This window comes from Heloderma suspectum, chromosome 4 (assembly GCF_057233095.1).
Source record: "Heloderma suspectum isolate Gila_16-S chromosome 4, 16-S_ref, whole genome shotgun sequence".
Lineage (NCBI taxonomy): Eukaryota > Metazoa > Chordata > Lepidosauria > Squamata > Helodermatidae > Heloderma > Heloderma suspectum.
Window position 1 is genome coordinate 273,354,081 of NC_139461.1, and position 14,792 is coordinate 273,368,872.

General features: G+C 45.2%; 1 protein-coding gene across 2 annotated transcripts in view; it reads right to left on the reverse strand.

The window, feature by feature from the left end:
* EPB41L1 (erythrocyte membrane protein band 4.1 like 1) overlaps window positions 1–9,609 on the reverse strand; it is a 223,490-nt gene extending 213,881 nt beyond the window's left edge. The window contains exon 1 of one of the 2 annotated variants that reach the window (XM_084853916.1): window positions 9,134–9,609. The gene's annotated coding sequence lies outside the window, so the exon portion shown is untranslated. The remainder of the gene's footprint in view (window positions 1–9,133) is intronic. The other variant, XM_084853918.1, reaches the window with a different exon arrangement.
* Window positions 9,610–14,792: the final 5,183 nt, after the last annotated feature.

Here is a 14,792-nt window from a genome sequence, read left to right on the forward strand (position 1 = left end):
AAACAGGCAGAGTGTGAGGCAGGGCGGACAGGGTCATGAATTTATTATGAGCCCCTAACGAAGCTTTTTAAAAAAAAGACAGCCTTTGATCTCTCCCCCATTTATTCAAATTAAAAAAGGAAAGTGTGGGGAGAGTGAAGAGAGAAGGAAAACAACCTTTCCTTTGTGCAGCAGAAGATTGCTCCACCCTGCATATCTGCATTTGCACTCCCATCTGATCCACACCAGATACCACTGGAGAATATACACCCCAGCTCTCCCCCTTTAGGTACAATAGATGGGAAGAAGAGTACATATGATGAGCAATAAAGAGATGAGAGGAGGCATTTGATTCTGCCAAGTACTTTGGGTTTTTTATTAACTCATTTGTCAAATTTAAGTTATGAGTAGAGACAGAATTAGTGGCTTTCTGAATAGTTCAACTGGAATTACCATCCATGGAATAAAGCCAATTAGCTGTACATGAGTTTACCCCTACTATTCCTGTGCACCACTACTGTTGTTATGACCATGACTAGCAAACACTTGCTAAAGTGCTTCAGCCATCCAGGTAGTAAGAGTTCATAAGTATTCAAGGTATAGAAGAAGAAGAAGAAGAAGAAGAAGAAGAAGAAGAAGAAGAAGAAGAATTGCCTATAGAAAGACTTACAGATAGTCAGATGGGGGGACTTGCTGGAAGACACATATGGCAGAGAAGGGGAACCATACTTTTGTACCTAGCAATCAAGGCAAGCATGAATTAAATCATTCATCTAGGGATCCTTCTTAGCAAGCAAAAGCCCAAGGGAGATGTTCTCGGGCCAGTGCTGAAGTGTTCGCTTCCATGAGTGAGGCTTACCATTTGTCTCCATTGGCTTTAATACAAGGAGTACGGTAAGGATGTCAGAGAAATCTGCAACCAATTCACATGAGTTTGTATTTTTATGAATCTGACCTGCGGATTCCACAGCAGACTGGCTTCGTTCAAGTCACACAGATCCTGTGGACTGGCAGACCAGTTTTTCACTTTGAGGGGGATTTGTGTTCATATGCATTAATGCAAATTAGTGAAAAACAGAATGAAATTCTTATTTTAAAAATCCAGTTCCATCAATGAATGGACAATGGAATGAAAGATGCCTGACAACCTGTGATACACAGATGGAATGGATTTAACAAATTCCATACTTCCCAGGAGCATGGCTAACAGTCTTCTCTGCAGCGTAGAGTCTGGGCTCCTCAATGTAACTGCAGCCCTAAACCAACAGTGGGCTCCTACAAGCAAGCATTTATGCAGATTGTAAGGATTATGGGCAACAATGTTTTGGGTGGGGATTTTCTTTATTCAGCAAATACAGTGGAAACCCACTGACGCAAGAGCCATCCAACTGCTCCAACGAGAACAATGGTTGCTCAGCTAAAGCTGTCAGATTCATACATGTGCTTCCATACATTTCTATAGAGCATCTATGCATGCTCTATAAAAAGGCACAGTGTGGACTTCTATGGAGTAAAAATGTATGCACATGCGTGTATGACACACACTTCCAACAACACAGTTCAGTGGGGAAAATGTTCTCTGTTTCATCTCTACTCTACTTTTATGTCATCATTCCAAACAATCACTCCAGAACAGAAACTTCTGTATGCATGGGGTTTCTAATACCAACTCAGAGCTTTTCACTTGCAGGAGATAACCAATTCATTTCAATGAAAGGGAAACTAGTGGGTGTACAAAAGTTGCCTCCTTCAACAGTGTGAAGAGAGAAGGCCACATGCATTTATCAATGCCTCTGGATTTGGGACAATCCTGTTATGTTGGGAAGGAATTTGCATCTCCAAAGAGGAAAAGCCTATAATTAGGCCTAACAGATATAGAACTGACAAAATTCTCTTGTAAAAGTTCTAGCACACTAAACATACCCCAAAGCCACATAAGGATCATATTGAGCAATGACATTATTCTGCAGGTAACAAAACATTAACACTTCCATTTGGTGAAAAGCAAATTATGCAGCTGGCCAGAGAGATTCTACTACTACCCTAAGAAAGAATGTGAGAATGCCGAGCCAATACCATTAGCACCAGCAACCCCAGCTCTCAAAGAACTGTAACACATCATGAGAAATTTTCCAAAGGCAAGAATCAGAATTAAGTCTCCAAATGACCTTTGTAGCTTAGAAGAAAAAAGTGCACAAAACATTTCTCTTGCCAATGGCTCAGACAAAGTTGACAAACCACAGTTTTAAGAGTGGAAATCTAATTCCATGGAAATCAGTTATGCAAAAGTCACTTCTTTCATTAGGGAAAGCCCTTGGAATGCAACTCCCTGCCCTGGAAATCACAGGGGTCAGTAAGAAGACACACACATACATAAAATATCACTGTTCTTCTACAACAAAAGGAAAAAAAACAGACCCACTGGCTGGCATCTCAGAGCCAAGAGTTAATCGGTCACTGAGTTGTGTACTCACTACAAAAGCCAGCCTACAGAGTCTCACGGTGTCAGTGGTACACCTTCCTCAAGATGCACATGCTCCCACTGCAGCAGTAATGATCGCAAATGTTTCAACCCTATTTATAGAAAATGTCTGATTTAATGCCTCCATTACTACCCGAAGTTGCTGTTAAAGCAATACACGCAACACAGATTGCAAACAGAACAGAGGAACATTTCACCACCATTAATGGCTCAGGTGACAGAGGGGGCACACTAAGCACAAAAGATAAGTGGCCTGGGCAGAAGCAGCAGCTTATCACAGTAGCTCACATTCCTCATTCTGCTCAGAGCCAGAAAAGGCTACCAGGTACAAAGTTATATCTACTATCAAAATGCCTGTCATTATGATAGGCAGGGTGGAGAAAAAGAGGGTGTGTCCACTGCAAAGATCCTAGGGAGATGGCAAATACAGCGGAAACCCACTGATGCATGAGCCATCCAACTGCTCCAACGAGAATGGCTGCTCAGCTAAAGCTGTCAGATTCATACATGTGCTTTCATAATTTGCAGGAGATGCACCCTGATCCAAGAGAAAAATCCCTATGACGCATCCCTGCCAGGAGGGCGAGGGACAGGCCATTGCCAGATGTGGATGCTAAGTTTTGCCCTCAATGCATTAGTGTCCTATAGCGCACTCAGGGACACCATGGGTTAGGGGCTAAACCTGGTCCGTACTGCCCAGACACACAGTGGCCCAAGCCACTGAGAATTAAGCTTGCCTTGAGCGGTATAGACGAGTGGTGGGGAGACTTCAGGCTTGTGAGGTCTATTTTGGTTTCTGGTTTTAAACAAAATTCTGAGATCTACCAACCAGAGCCTAAGGATGTGTGTACATGCAAAACTCAAGCTTGAAGTTCTCCAGCTTCTACCTTGAAGCTCGTTCCATCTCTGGCCATATCAGATTGCAATCTTTTTTCTTTTCGCATAAAAATGCATGCATTATTTTCATGAATGTTTTCCCCAGATGCGTGCTTCAATTGTGCACGTCTTTGAAATGTAAGCATTCTTCTTCCATTGATTAAAGTGTTTGTGTGCATTATCTTAAGAAGTTTCCTTTTTGCCATGTGCATTTTTCAAATGAATATATGTTGTCAAATGCATTTTTTTGGTCCACGAATCACACTGCACAAATTTTTTGGTCTGTGAATCACATTGCAAATGTACAGACTTTGACCACAGATTATGTCTGAATCCGTGTTTGGTCCAGGAGGTGCAAACTAGGTAAATCCTGATCCAAAACAAACTGAAACAAATTTTTCATATATCCTTACCAGAGACAGACACAAACTGGTGGTTCAGAGGCCCGAGCAAATGATCTGCTACATCTGATGAACCATACACTGTGATATATACAAATCTACATCTGAGTTACCAGAGATTCTAACACAAAACTCTAAAACTGGCCAACTGAGCTGCAGAAAGACCCACTCAAAGGCAACTAATTAATATTCCCATTTTACAGATGAGGAGCACTAAGACTGAGAGACTGGCAGTTAGCACAAGACCAGCCATGGCAGAGTTGTTGGGGCTTTTCCCTTGCAATTTCCCTTGCTATCATTAAAGTATTGGGAATTAGAAACCCTTGGAGATATACTGCAAATTACCTAGAGATCTACCAGTACATCCCAATCGACCTTCTGCCCATCCCTGGTACAGAACCATCCTTGGGTCAGTTTCTTCTTTATGCTAATGTGTGGTGGGATGTTGGCTGTGCACTGTGTCCAAATGGGAGGAGGAGGAATCACCACCAGTGCCTGTTCTAATACATGCATGCCGTTATCACCTACAACCACTACCAAGGGCTCCCTCTTCACTCAACACAGTTCAGTGAAGCATACATCTTCTAAGAATGAATGCTCATACCAAAGAGTTACCTATGTAAACAAATTGGCTCCAGGCCACTGACTGCAGGTAGGGCGATGTCTCAGGATGCCGACCTTTTAAAAATCTCTCTCTCTCTCTCTCACACACACACACACACACACACACTCCAGCTTCTCCCCCTGCTCAAGTTGATAACTCTTAATTTGTTTAAAGACAACAACAAAAGGCAGTGCCACAAGAGCTGCTAAACTAAATCCTTGCTTGAAGCGGTGTACTGCGCACCCCATAGCAGGGAAAAGGTAGCAACATCGTTGACAGGTAAAAGCAGTCTTCCACAGATTCCAGGGAAGCAAGACACAAAGAAAAGAAAGCAGGAAATGCCATGTGCTCAGTCTACACAGTAGCAGCAATAGCACATCGGGCTCTAGACTGTGGGTGCCTATTTAGCAGTGGACGCATGGTCATTAACAGGTCACGTTCCATTCACTTCCCCTCTCCTTTACAAAAGCTTCCCATGATGCTTGAAATAAGTGAAAAGCCACCAAAGGGGTGTCCAGAAACAAAGCCATAATGCCAGCAAGTGCCTCAAAGGCCATCATACCACACCCAAAACAACCGATCAGCTCAAAGAATATAAACAGGAATTATAAGATTGCAAACTATAGCACATCACACAAGTAGATGGCAGGAGACAAGTTGCTCCAATAGCAGTTACCTGTGATACAGGTATCACTTTAACTCATTTAAGTTGCGATCCTATACACACTTGTGCTGAACTAAATAGAGCTTACTTTTAAGGAGACAGATATAGGATTGCAATGCTTATGACATGTAATACTGAATGAAGGCAATGAAGAGAGTTGACTTTTACAATCACCAGGATTCTCAAAATCTGTTGTTTCATTAGGTCTGCCTACTTTATGGCTACTGCGATTTAAAAAAAAATCTGTTTGTTCAAGAGCATAGTGATGACAGAAACCAGCATAGATCTGGCTCCTATATACAGCCAAGTACCACAGGGATCCCATCATCATGCTGCATTTTACAAAATCAAAGGTACAGAAACCAATTTGCCAAAATTTGTTCTTAAAGTGGTCCAGTGATGTAGTGTAACTTCAGGCACTGACATATTTTGTGTCTCTGGAATCAAAATAAAAACCATCAGATTGTTACAGCAAAAAGTGAAAGACATCTGGATTGAAGATGCTCAGCTACTGCAATCAAACAACTTGTGAAACTCACAAAGGCTTGAAACAAAAGAAAAATTAAAACTCTGATAGTATTCAAGTGACATAATAACTCTTCAGCTCTTATACTGCATGAGCTGCTTTCACATAGAACACCATGCTGTCTGCTTTAAACTTTTATCTGCACAGAAAATTAATATGAATATTCTCCCTTGTCAAATGTTATATGACAAGGGAGAATATGTGAAATGCCAGCCTTAAATAATGCCATAATGGAAACCAGAATGAATTCATTATAGCAGAAATGTTAAAGGAAAAAGCTCAATGTCTACTACTCATGGTAATCAACTACCTAATCACTCCATTAAGAAAATGCTTATCACCAGACTCCACTTCTCGCCACATGATTATACTCAAGAAACAGAAATACATAGGGACCCATTTTTAGTTCCCTGTATACTCATGTTTCACGTAAATTACTTTTCTGAACATCAGCAGGCCTATTACTAGGCATTAGGAGAACATCTTCAATTCAATGTTAACACCAATGGTGGATTCCCCACCACCACCTCAGACCAAGTCCACTTCTCCAGACTGTTTGCACGTTGTCCAGTTTGCCCACAGCACAAGGTACAAAATTCACAGGCATTTTCCACATAGCCACTTTGAGTTATGTGGCATGAGAGCAAAGTCAGCCACTTGGTTGATATGCTTTAATTCATTCTCAGGCATTCCTCAGCATCAGAAGTGTGTCAGTAACAGATCCTTCAGGAACATTTTACAGATCAGCAACAAATTAAACATTTACATAAGATAAATTCTATTATTTGTTAACATTCATTTACAACAGTATATGAGGGGCTGTGCACAACAGAGGTGTGGTCTAATTCCTGCCCTGGGGGCTTTGCAGGTCAGGAAAATGAATGTCAAAATGCAACAGGAGATAGAGAGGGAATTGCAGTGTACTAAGGGCACAATCCTATGCAAATAGGCGACCACCTCCAAACTCAAGGGCGACTGCCTATACAATGGAGGGCAGGAGAAGCACGTAGGGGATCGTTCCCTCCATGCTTCGCCTGCCCTGCATTTTTGGCTCAACGGCCGATTGTGGCTGTCTAGCCATGGAGGAGGCTGCTGTACGACACCCTGGAACGCCCCTTTTCCCTGCCCCGGAATGCCCCTTTTCAGCCACTCCACGCTTCTCTTGCAAGAGCGAAGCACAGGACTGTTCCATGCTGCCTCTGAGGCAACGCAGAAGTGGGGGGAGGTCAGTTCCCGGAAAACCAGATATCCTATGGCTATCTAGCTGCTGTCTAGCAGCCATAGGTTGGCTCCCTCCGCAACTTGCCTCAGTCTTTTTTCTGGGCAAGTTCCTACAGTATAGCCTTTAGTGATCTCTTGGTTTGTTCACATGTTACATATTTTCCAGATGGGTAACTGTGTTAGTCTGTAGCAGCAAAAACAAAGCAACTGGCATCTTAAAGACTGACACATTTTATTATGGCATAAGCTTTTGTGGACTACACTGCCACAATAACTGCGTTAAATCTTTCAGATGCAACTAGACCCTTTGTTGTTTATCACAATTACATGTTAGTTATACAGCATTTATCAAGTAACATATAGCAATACTCCAACAGTACCTCATCACTATATGAAGCGGCATCCGAAGGACAAGAGTCAGCAGTTTATCCTGTTAATGAATGGTGAATAAATTGCCAGCCCTCTTGCTCTCCACTGCCGAGTTTCAATCCATAACTCTAAAGAAATGATAATCTCTCATCGTTATTGATTAGATCGTCTTCCAGTGTTGCATATGAACAAGCCATAAAACCAACCCTACGCACATTTCTTCACAAGTAAATCCCATTGTACTTAATGGTCTTTACGGACAGAGAAATGTGCCTAGGATTACAGCCTAGGGTTGCAAACAAAGCCTAAGCCCCATTTTGCTCAATGGGGACTTACTTCTGAACAAACAACCTTACGCTACAGCGTTCCCACTTTACCCAAGTCGATGGTTTCTCTCTCTTGGGCACTTAAAACCACAAGGAACCCTTGGGGAGTGTTGGCATTTGAGCCAATTGTTATTGCTATATATTTATTATCATCATCATCATCCATTCAGAGTTAAATCATGACTATTCATAAAAAGTAAACAAGCCTCCAACCGAAAAAGTATAACCTCAGGGGAAAAGCGGCTTTCCAACAGGTGATGCTTAATTCTAGAATGGAGCTCGAAGCCCATGCGGAGTTCAAGGCTTCCGATCACAGCCACCACAGAGGCTGGGATTTGGGCGTGGCAGCCGAGCTGAGATTCCCGGCGTCTCTCAGCTATGGGAAAGAGGACTGAACTTCCAGCGCCATCTGACCTTGCGAGGGATGCACTCGCTTAGCAGAACACCTGCCCAGGTGTACAGAAAGGAGGAGGAGAGCAACGCCCTTCGAAGACAGCGAGACCTTACAGCGGAAGCCTACCCACAAGTCCCCCTTTCTTCGACTGACGGGGAACCAAACCGAGTCGGTTGGATCTAGAAAAGGAGTTCTCTCGGCGCGCTTAAAACTGCAAATCGAGACGATGCACGCGAGCGCGCGCGCGCGCGCACACACACACACACACACACCCGTTTCCTTGTTCCGACTTCCTCCACGTATTAGTCAGACCGTCTTTCACGATGAACGAGCAGTGGTTTAAATCACACACACACACACACCCCCTGTGCACAGCTCCGCCCTCCTCGGAGATAAAAATTGGGAACGCACACAGGGACTAGAATACAAGATTCGCCCTTTGATCGACTTCCTGAGCCAGCGGCGGCGAAGTCGTGGGAGCCAGCAAACAGCTGCTTTGCTCGCTCGCTCGCTTTCTTGACACAAAACGCTGTTCGCCACCCGGCCGTTCAAGCCCTTCCTAAACCTCAAGACTCAAGAGGCAAGAAAGAATGTAGGTCGATTGGGGGGGGGGGGGGGAGAGAGAGATTACCCCTAAGAAGAAGGGGGGAATCAAGGATTTTAAATATCGATTTTAAAAATGTATTTTAAGGGTAGAGAGGATCAACAGGGCACCAGCGCTACACCTGAATGCCTGCCTCGGATTCTCTTCCTCTCCAGCCCTATTTCTAGCACGCAGCAGCAAATGAAGGGGGGGGGGGGAGAGGCGCTGATTCGTCGTAGGGAGGAAAGAAAGGAACACACCCCTCTCCAGTGCAAGGGAGGAAGATGGGGGCGCTGCACAAGCGAAAAGGCGGCGCGGGATCAGGATCGAGAGGAATCCAAGCATGTGACAAATAAAATAATGTCACCTGGACACGGTGGCTACCGAGAGCAGCGCGGCGAGGGCAGAGGGAAAACAGAAGTCGATTGTATAAAATTGGGAGAAACACACGCGTGATCTGATCGCCTCCTTCCTTCCCGATCTCTCTCTCCCTTCACCCACCCCCACCCCCTGCAAGCGCTGAACTCGACAGAGACCTCCACGTGATCTCGCTGCCCGTCTGGCTCCGCATAGCTGGGGCGTCTACCCGATTGCCCCCGACTGGATCCGGCTAGCAAGCAGGGTGGGAGGAAAAGCAAAGCAAACGATGCCATCGCGGGAGTTGGGGGGGGGGGATGACGGGGGGGGGAAATAGTCGTCACGGCTAACCTTTTCTTCCCCCCAGAGTAATCGCGAGTCAAGATGTCCAACTGTCCAAGGAGACGTTCATCTGGCGAGGAGAATCAAGGGCTGCCACAGTCGCGTTGCAATGCTAATTTTAAAAAATGCAGATGGAAAAATAGATGGCGCGGGGGGGGGGGGGGATAAAAGCGGCCGCTTCCCCCCGCTGCTCTCTTCCTTCTTTAGCAGCAAGCAAAATGAATCGGGCTGTCTCGGAAAGCGGCGGCAGGGAGGGGGGAAAGGGGGGGGAATATAATGCAAAGCAGCTGCAGGAGGAGGCAGGAATGAGTGAGCTGGAAAGCGGGAGGGCAGGGATCTCAGCGCGGGAGGCACGTCATGAGCGGCGGAACCAGCCTCCCAGGGAAGGGGGGCGGGGAGGGGGGAGCGAGACTTATCATCTGTGAAACGAAACAGCCTTTGCCCGGGCTACAGCCAGCAGCTCCTGCGTCCCCCCGGCGCTGCGTAGGGAGGCGAGCCGCTCCCAAAGGAGACGCAGTCGGCCTCGGAGCGGCGGAGGGAGGGAGGGAGGTTGGTTTCGAGCTCGCACCGCACCTGCGAGAGATGCATCCGGCGGAGCTGCCCGCTCAAGCCCTGCGCTCGCGCATCCCAGGTGCGTGAAGCAAGGCAGCGGCGACAGTTTTAAAGGGGTTAGAATGCGATTCCGGGCGAACCCTGTCCGCTGCCAGCCTCTCCCCCCCCCCCCCTGCCAGTCAGAGAGATGCGAAGGCGATAACCCCGCCCCCAGCAGCGCCTTTCTCATTGTTCCGTAAACCAAGGTAAGCACGCGGACACGCCCCAAAATCACACACGCACCTCAGTGACTGGCTCTTAAGGTTACCGTCGTACTTACGGGCGGGGGGGGGGCGGAATCTCACTATGGGGGGGGGTGCTGTATTACATCCCGAGGTGATGTACCGCTGTATAACCATCAAACACTGGTTTCATTCATACCCCTTTCTTCAGGGCCTAAAAGTCCTTTGCAGCGTCTGTATAATTTTTGTATCCCAATCTGAAATAGATTCCCTCGGATGCATTTTTTTAAAAAACTTCTGAATAAATAGGGTTGTTTTTTAAAGACTGCAACCTTATTAGACTAACAACCCTGTAAAGTAGGTCACGCTGAAGGGTAGTTACTTTATTTTCAAAATGTGTGACGCTCGAGGCAGTTTACAAGAATTAAAGCGAGTTAAAACGTATTTATGAAATCTGTTCCCACCCAGTGAGCTCTGTGGATTTGCACTGCCATCTTCTTCACATCTTCCGTCACCTCTGTTATTGGATGACACAGCCACCCATGGCTGTGCAAGCAATACTGGTTAATAGGAAGCAATGTTAACCACTGGTAAAATGTAGTAATTGCTAAGGGTGCAAGCCAATGCATGTTTAGACAGAGAAAAATGTCCTACAACTCTCAGTGTTTTCCAGCCAGCATGACTGGCTGGGGAATGCTGAGAGTTGTAGGATATTTTTTCTGTCTAAGCATGCATAGGATTGCACCCTAAGTGTACTACTATTCCACCTTTCATGAGAGGCAGAGGAATCCTATACTCGCATTATGCTGGAGTTGGACACGACTTAACCACTGAACAACAACAAGAGATACACCATTGGAGTGTCCGCCGTATCAAATGTGCGCTGAGTCCGGGACGTGCAGGGAAAAACACATTGCTGAGAAAATACAAAAACCGCATAAAAACGACACGCCCTCAAAACACTAGAAAGCCCACCAATCAGGGCTCAGGCCGGTGAGGGCGCCCACACACAGCATGGACACAAAGGGCGCCAACTCATGCAGGCCAAGCAAAATGTCTGTCCCATTGCTACACCCCTAACATGCAAGAAACAGAAAGAACTAAACAGCGGGTACAGTCAAGGGTGCCCTGTGGCAGTGTCTATTCAAGCACATTCTGGAGGCTGCTGTTTCTAAGCTTCCCCATGGGCAAGAGAGTTTATCTCCCCTCACCCCCAATGGAAGAAAGACATAAAACCCAGCCACATGCAAGGGAACTCTGTCTGCAGTCTGCAGACAGAAATGCACAGTTCAAATCCACATCAGAATTGTTTTCTCTTTCCTGGTTGCCATAAATATTGAAAAGGGGATGGTTGGTACAGTTGCAAGGACAAATGCAGGAATGCACACATAATCCCGTTGACTCTTGTTCAAATACCCCCAGGCAGTGGCATAGGGGTAAATGTCGAAGTGCAGGTGATCATCATGACAGCCCCCATAGCTACACCCCCAAGGAAAGGCCAAGAATTCAAGGTGCTGTGTTGATCCATATCAACAAACCAGTTCTAGAAGTTGTCATCCGCCATCAAGATCAGGTATTTCGTAAAGCTATTGGGTCTTAATTTCCCATTCACAACCAGGCCACCCCAAAATACTTTGCATTACAACAGGAACAGCTCACAGCTATCTATTGTTGCTGAGAAAATGAATTCTCTCTCTCCCTCTCAACCCCCCCCCCCCCAGCATTTCAGCTAACCTTAGAGGGATCCTGCAAGTCCTGGCTCCACTGCACCACTGCCCCTTAGGGGAAAAATTTGTCACATGTGCCCCACACCCAGACATTGGTGGGGAGGCCCAGGACAATAAAGGGGACAGGGTGGGAAGCAGGCAAGGAACCTATGGATGTCAAGCATCAGAATTCTACCTTAGCGCCCCAGTTGTGGGAGTGAAGTGGGGCTTGCTGGCATGTCAGGATGAGTGCCTCTTCTGTGTAGGGAACACTGTTCCTTGCTACTGATGGGGGGGGGGGATTAGAGCAATACAGTTCAGACAAGACATAGTATTTACATGTGGCAAAAGGGCTGAAGAAATAAATGGGAGACAATTGCAGGAGTCATACATCGCAGCACGGTTTCCCCTTTCCCTTGCTTACCTGTGTGGAGTGCTGTCCTGGCACCCCCAGTTGTTGGAGTGGAGTATTGGGTGTCTGGAAGTCCCAAGGTGAAGTACGTGTTAGAGATCTAGGCAGACGAGTGTTAGCAATGTGTTCAAATCCCTGTGTGCGTGTCCCCATCCTGCCCACAGTTCTCCCTGCTTCAGCTGTTTGCATATGTATGTTCGCTGGACAAATGGTTGCACTGGTGGAATGTGTTCTGTTGGTGTATCTGTCATGGCAGGGGTGTGTCTGGCATTCCACTGGCATAGTAAGTTCTCCACCGAATCCTATAGCCCCTCAACCAGTGATTCTTCAGTTACAGGATTGCACCCTAAAGGCTAACAAAAGCATAGTTCAAGTTTTACATCAGAATTGCATTTCTGTGATATATTTACATTTGATCTCTTGACACTTGCACTTATTTACAATTCGGGGTACCAAAATACAACGAAAGCCATTTCCACTCTTGGGCATTTACCCAATCAATATGTTTCTGCTCACAAGTGTCTTGTTTGGATTCCATTGATTTCATTTTCATGTACCACTTGCATGTTTTGGTGTCAAAGAGAACAATGTGTTCAAATGTGAACATTGTTGCTGTGTGTGTTTGTGTGTGTGTATGTGAGAGAGAAAGAGAGATATGTCACAGCCCAGCACTAGTCTAGAATTTCATTTTATATTTACACAGAAATCATTTACATAATTTAAATATCATCCAATCATATGGACACTTGGAAACATATGATTGAGAGATTCAGTGCTAAAAATGGAGACGATGGCCATGCAAATGCAGCATCAATTGCATAATATATTTGTCAATTGATATGCAAAATGTGATGTCTCTATTTTGTCTTTGGCCTCAGGCTCCTGACTAGCTGCCAGTAACAGGTGTTGCTAAGTCAGTGCCACTTCTCCAATGGTATACTGTTAACGTTAACAATAGAGCATAAACATATTTAGAACTACCTTTGATATAATGGATCAAAAGGGCATAAGGTTTCAAGTGGCGGATCTAGAATTTGACAAACCATGGCTTCTCCTATCACTGCAGCATTTTGACTGGTAATCCTAAGGGGGCAACACAACACACACACATACCCCTAGAAAGGCTAAGGAAGAATTTCATATATTGATTTGAATTTATCATCTGAGTATTTAGCTTTGGCTTCTAGGAATGCATTACGAGTTTAGTGCGCTATGCATTAGGTCTGTGAAATGAGCCCCTCAGCCAGCAGATCTTCAGCATAGGATTGTGCCCATGAGTTCTGATTTACAAACCAGGATTACAAATCACAGTTTGATGCTGATTTGTAAGCCAAGATTGTAGTCAGATTTTGAACCACAGTTTCCTAGTTCATATGTAACAGGAAACTATGGTTTAAAAACCCCCAGATGCTTTGCATTAAGGTGAGTGAGAAAAAGGAGGAAGGAGCAGATGGGCACAATGCACATTTTCAGTCCAATATAAACCATGGTTTATCATGCCAAGATGGTTATATCTGAACTGGGTCATTAAGTTTTAAAGTGTAGAGTTATATTTCAAGGATACAGTCATGTATTAAGGGTACATCTAAAAATGTAAACTATGGATGTGACCAAAACATATTTGCAACTATGTGTATCATACAGGCATGTGTTGAGTAAGCCAGGTTTGGATCGGAACCAGGTTAGCCCTACATAATGTGTAAAATGTCCCTGAGCTTTGAATCAATTACCTTGCCTAGAAAAAATATTATGGTATCTCAAAGAATACTTAATGAAAACCACAGTTTCTTTTGGATAAAGAACAGAACTTATGTATTACTTGGAACTCCCAGCATGCCCCAGCCAGCCATGCTGACTGAGGCATGCTGGGAATTGTAGCATTTTTTCTGTTTAAACATGCATAGGATTGCACGCTACATATCTCCTGGGTAAATGCAGATCACTGATTTTATTCATTTATTTACAATATTTGTATACTGCTCGACATCTTGGAGTGGTGAACATCAGACAGGATAAAACAATAAGAACACCATGTTAAAATAATTAATATCTTTTTAAAGAAACAGAGTTCTGACAAACCTAGTTCTGATAAACCGTGGCTGGTCACTCAAGGAAGGCCTCCGTAAATAACCATGTCTTCAGGAGGCACCAGAAGCAACATGATGTTGGTGCCTCCCTGACCTCCAAAGGCAGGGAATTCCATAGGAAGGGGGCCACCACAGTGAAATGTCTTCTCTGGGTGGACTCCAATCAGGTCATAGGTCCATGCAGGACCACCAAGAGCATGCCCTCTGATGGCCACAGCGATCAGGCAGGTTGATAAGGGAAAAGGTGCTCTCTCAGGTATCCTGGTTCCAAGTTGTTTAGGGCTTTATACACTAGTACCAAAACCTTAAACCTGGCCCAGTAGTGAATAAGCAGCCAGTGCTGTTCCCTCAGCAAAGGAGTTGCATGCTGAAAGGGGGCAGCTCCTGACAATAGCTGAGCTGCTGCATTCTTCACTAGCTCCAGCTTCCAGACCAACCTTACGGGCAGCCCCACATAGAGCTCATTGCAGTAATCCAGTCTTCAGGTTACTAATGCCTGTACTGCCATGGCCAAGCTATCCCTATCCAGGAGAGGCCGTAGCTGGCGAACCAGATGAAGCTGGTAAAAAGGCACTCGGAGCCTCCATGGCCACTTGGTCCTCCAGCAACTGTGATGGATCTAGGAGTACCCCCAAGACTATGAACCTGATCTTTCAGAGGGAGTGCAACCCCATCCAGAATAGGCAATGA